The following is a 5,809-nucleotide window of genomic DNA, read 5'->3' on the forward strand; positions in this document are numbered from 1 at the left end:
TGCTAGGTTTATTAAACGTTGAATTGAAACAAAGCTTTGCTGCTTTGAATGTGCTGAATATTTCTATCTTAATTTTGATTCTAATGTTTATACTTAGCTTCCTATCACGTGTTAAGACTTTTTTTCAATTTCTCATATTTATAAAAAAAGAATAAAATGAGTTAAAAATTTCTTTAAATAACAAAGTTTTTTCCCCTTTGCCGAACTTTTAGTATCTATAAATAACACGTGTAGATTAGTCTTTCAAAATTTAATCCTCTACACACACAATTAAAAGATGAATTGATTGCATTTGCTGCCCCAACAGCCACTTCCTGTGCTTTACCCACTTGCACCATCCATGTTCCTCCCTTCCATCCTTTGTCTCCATCCCAATCCCAGCAGCAGTATATCCAGCTGCTCTTATTTTTTTTTTTGAGATGCAGTCTCACTGCCACCCAGGCTGGAGTGCAGTAGCACGATTTTGGCTCACTGCAACCTCTGCCTTCCAGGTTCAAGCGATTCTCCTGTGTCAGCCTCCCGAGTAGCAAGGATTACAAACCACCACCACCACCACCCCCGCCCCCCACCACCACTACCCCCAACTAATTTTTGTATTTTTAGTAGAGATCGGGTTTCACCATGTTGCACAGGATGGTCTCGAACTCCTGATCTTAAATGATCCGCCTGCCCTCCGCCTCCCAAAGCGCTGGGATTACAGGCGTAAGCCACCGCGCCCAGCCCAGCTCTTCTTAAAATGAAGTGGCAATTCCAGGTTTGGGGTAATGTAAAAGTTGAAACAGCAGAAACTCAGGGACCTGAGGCAGTGAATGACAAGACCAGGAAGAAAAAGCACCACCATCACCCCGCAGACGCTGCAGTCAGGGCTGGAGTTGAGACAGAGAGAAGCAGCTGGCCAGAGACAGGCTGACAGGTGATAGGGCAGGGTTGGCATTCTCAAAATCCAGGAGTCAGATAAAGGAGAATGGAAGGAAAAGGTCAGCTGATTATAAGATCTTGAGCTCAAAATACTGAGATTAGGATGGGAATAAGCCTGTGGGTAAAATGGTCCACTAACAAATGACACAGAAGACACCTATGGTTAAATGAGCTTATTCTACTGAATGTGAAACTGAATGTTAGTTGCTTTTGTGGTCTGCTGCTATCATTTTCAACTTTCCTGGGCCAGGCCCCCTTTTCCAAGGGTACAACCTGGTTCCCATCTTAGAACTCAATTTCCATTCAGGGGTACTGTTTTTAAGCATACTTAAACGCACACCTGAGTGTGCTTCACCATCCCACACACTCCACAGCCCACCCACTTTCTGGAACTATTCAGCCCTCGGTAGCCTTGTAGCAAACCAGGAATGGCAAATGTTTCCACCACTCCCTTTTCCTCCAATACACCAGCCCCACCTTAAGGATCCTCGCTTTGAGGGGAGGATCAAACATAAGTAATGATAGCCCGAAACACCAACAGCCAACCGTATTTCACTGTTTCACCCAGAGCCAGCCCGGTTTACTTTCAAATATATGCAACTGCATTTAAAACTGTCCAACTCTGCTTAAGGAGTCTTCAGTCATAGCCATAAAATGTAACAGTGCGTGCACAATCAGTGGGTTCTTGGTCTCACCGACTTCAAGAATGAAGCCACGGACCCTCGCAGTGAGTATTACAGTTCTTAAAGATGGCGTGTCCAGAATTTGTTCCTTCTGGTATTTGGACATGTTCAGAGTTTCCTCCTTGTGGTGGATTCGTACTCTAGTTAGCTTCAGGAGTGAAGCTGCAAACCTTCTCGGTGAGTGTTACAACTCTTACAGCAGCGCACCTGGAGTTATTCATCCCTCCCCGTGGCCTCAGGGGCCTCACTGACCTCAACAGTGAAGCTGCAGACCTTTGCGGTGTTACAGTTCTCTAAGGCAGTGCAGCTGGAGTTGTCCGTTCCTTCTAGTAGATTCACAGTCTCATTGGCTTGATGAATGAAGCTGCAGACTTTCACGGGGAGTGTTGCAGTTCATAAACGCAGTATGGACCCAAACAGCTAGCAACAACAGGATTTAGTTGAAAGAACAAACCACCGACACCCCCCTCACCACAGAAACAAACTCCAACAAGTTACGTGCTAGCTCGCTCAGCCTGCTTGTATTCCCTTATCTGGCCCCACTCACATCCTGCTGATTGGTCCATTTTACAGAGAGCTGATTGGCCCATTTTACAGAGAGCTGATTGGTCCGTTTTGACAGGGTGCTAATTGGTGCATGTACAAATCTTGAGCTAGACACAGAGTGCTGACTGGTGCATTTACAATCCTTTAGCTAGACACAAAAGTTCTCCAAGTCCCCACTAGATTAGCTAGACACAGAGCACTGATTGATGTGTTTACAAACTTTGAGCTAGACACAAGAGTGCTGATTGATGTGCATTTACAAACCTTTAGCTAGACATAAAAGTTCTCCAAGTCCCCACCGGACTCAGTAGCCCAGGTGGCTTCCCCTAGTGGATCCTGTGCCCTGGCCAGAATTGCCCACCAGTCCCGCGCGGCGCGCCGCCACTTGCTCAGCCCTTGGGCGGTCCTCAGCCCTTGGGCGGTGGATGGGACCGGGCTCCCTGGAGCAGGGAGCGGCGCCCATCGGGGAGGCTTCGGCCGCCCAGGAGCCCACGGAGAGTAGGGGGCGGGGGCTCGGGCATGGCAGGCTGCAGGTCCCCAGCCCTGCCCTGCGGGCAGGCAGCTGAGGCCCAGCGAGAATTCGAGTGCAGCGTGGGCGGGCCGGCAGTGCTAGGAGACCCAGCGCACCCTCGGCAGCTGTGGGCCCAGGTGCTAAGCTCCTCACTGCCCAGGGCTGGCGGTGCCAGTCGGCTGCTCCGAGGGAGAAATGACAGCGTGCTGGCAGTCCTCACAGCCCTCGCTCGCTCTCGGCGCCTCCTCTGCCTGGGCTCCCACTTTGGCGGCACTTGAGGAGTCCTTCAGCCCACCGCTGCACTGTGGGAGCTCCTTTCTGGGCTGGCCAAGGCTGGAGCCGGCTCCCTCAGCTTGCCGGGTGGTGTGGAGGGAGAGCGGGAATCGGGGCTGCACATGGCGCTTGCGGGCCAGCTGGAGTTCCGGGTGGGCGTGGGCTGGGCGGGTCCCGCACTCCAAGCAGCCGGGCCGGGCAATGAGGGGCTTAGCACCCAGTCCAGCGGCTGCGGAGGGTGTACTGGGTCCCCCAGCAGTGCCAGCCCACCGGCGCTGCACTCGATTTCTCACCGGGCCTTAGCTGCCTTCCTGCGGGCAGAGCTCGGGACCTGCAGCCCGCCATGCCTGAGCCTCCCACCGCCTCCGTGGGCTCCTGTGCGGCCCGAGTCTCCCCGATGAGCGCCGCCTCCTGCTCCAGAGCGCCCAGTCCCCCATCGACCACCCAAGAGCTGAGGAGCGCGGGTGCACGGCGGCAGACTGGCAGGCAGCTCCATCTGCAGCCCAGGTGCGGGATCCGCTGGGTGAAGCCAGCTGGGCTTCTGAGTCTGGTGGGGACGTGGAGAACCTTTACGTCTAGCTCAGGGATTGTAAATACACCAATCAGCACCCTGTGTCTAGCTCAGGGTTTGTGAGTGCACCAATCGACACTCTGTATCTAGCTACTCTGGTGGGGCCTTGGAGAACCTTTATGTCTAGCTCGGGGATTGTAAATACACCAATCGGCACTCTGTATCTAGCTCAAGGTTTGTAAACACACCAATCAGCACCCTGTGTCTAGCTCAGGGTTTGTGAATGCACCAATCGACACTCTGTATCTAGCTACTCTGGTGGGGCCTTGCAGAACCTTTGTGTAGATATTCTGTATCTAACTAATCTGGTGGGGACGTGGGGAACCTTTGTGTCTAGCTCCAGAATTGTAAACGCACCAATCAGCGCCCTGTCAAAACAGACCACTGGGCTCTACCAATCAGCAGGATGTGAGTGGGGCCAGATAAGAGAATAAAAGCAGGCTGCCCGAGTCAACAGTGGTAACCAGCTGGGGTACCCTTCCACACTGTGGAAAATTTGGTCTTTTGCTCTTTGCCGTAAATGTTGTTACTGCCCACTCTTTGGGTCTGCACTGCTTTTACGAGCTGTAACACTGTAACACTCACCATGAAAGTCTGCAGCTTCACTTCTGAAGCCAGCGAGACCATGAGCCCACCGGGAGGAATGAACAACTCCAGACGCGCTACCTTAAGAGCTGTAACACTCGAAGGTCTGTAGCTTCACTCCTGAGCCAGTGAGACCACGAACCCAGAAGGAAAAAACTCCGAACACATCTGAACACCGGAAGGAACAAACTCCAGGCGTGCCACCTTAAGAGCTGTAACACTCACTGCGAGGGTCCGTGGCTTCATTCTTGAAGTCAGTGAGACGAAAAACCCACCAATTCAGGCCATACGAGTGCGGAGCCCGCCCAGCTCGCGCCCACCCAGAACTCGCGCTGGCCCTCAAGGGCTGCGGGCAGCCTCGGTTCCCGCCCGCGCCTCCCTCTCGCTCCACAGGGAGCCAGCTCTGGTCTCTGCCAGTACACAGAGGGGCTCCCACAGTGCAGCGGCGGGCTGAAGGGCTCCTGAAGCGTGGCTAGAGTGGACGCCAAGGCCGAGGAGGCGCTGAGAGCGAGTGAGGGCTGCTAGCACGTCGTCACTTCTCGATAGGTACACCTAAATACTGGTTCATTATTTGACCAAAGGCGGGATTCTACGTCTAGACATGCATACCCACCTACATTCTCTTGTACACAGTACCATGGCCATTTCTAATATGAAATGGAAACTTACACATCAAAACAATAGCTATAAATATGTGGTGGGTGTGGTCTGTTCCTTAACCCTACTAAGGCCTTCATCTGAGGAAGCAGATCTATATTAAAAGAGAGCAGTATTTCCCAAGTAGCCCTTGAGGTTTTTTTTTCTAATTTTGTTTTCTAATTTGGCCTTTGATTTGATTTTGTTTTCTAATTTGGCGTGAGATCATCAGCCCAATATGGTCACCATATTGAACAGCACAGATCTAAAAGGATTTCCCGAGTATGGAAAATCTCTGTGGGTGTCTAGGATGGTTAATTTTGTGCATCAACTTGACTGGGCCATGGTGCCCAGTTATTTGGACAAACATTATTCTGGATGTTTCTGTTAAAGTGTTTTTGGATGAGATTTGCATTAAATTGGGAAACGTTGAGTAAAGCAGACTGCCATCCATAATATGGATGGGCCTCATCCAATCAGTTGACGAGCTGAATACAACAAAAGGCTGACCCTGCCCTGTGCAAGGGGTGATTCCGCCAGTAGACAGCCTTCAGACTTTACATGCAATATTGGCTCTTCTTTGTTCTACAACAGCTTTTGGACTCGAAATACAGCCTTTCCTGAGTCTCCAGCGCACTGGCCTCCCCCCATCAGATTTTGGACTCGCCAAGCTTCCACAAGCACAGGAGCCAATTCCTTAAAATAAATCTGTTTCTATATCCATATATACACATCCTATTCATTCTTTATCTCTGGGCAACCATGACTAGCTAATACAGTCTCTAAATCAAACTGTGGTACCTTCTTTACTAAGGAATTCCTTCTAATAGCTCTATACCCATTGGTTTTCACAACATGAATCAGCGTTTGAAATTTCTGCATATTTTTCTCAGATCTGCTCCAGGCGACTTCCTTTCCCATGGCTAGTTAAATGGGGACTGGAGAAGGGGGAGAAATACTCAAACACATTTTTAAAAGATTACAGCTAATTATGTAGACACACTGGCCCTTAGACCTATTTTACCTGGCATTTTATAATTTCCCTTTCACACAATATAATTTAATTCATATTTGGGGGACAGGAAT

The sequence above is a fragment of the Pan paniscus genome, chromosome 15 (assembly GCF_029289425.2).
Source record: "Pan paniscus chromosome 15, NHGRI_mPanPan1-v2.0_pri, whole genome shotgun sequence".
NCBI classification, from domain to species: Eukaryota; Metazoa; Chordata; class Mammalia; order Primates; family Hominidae; genus Pan; species Pan paniscus.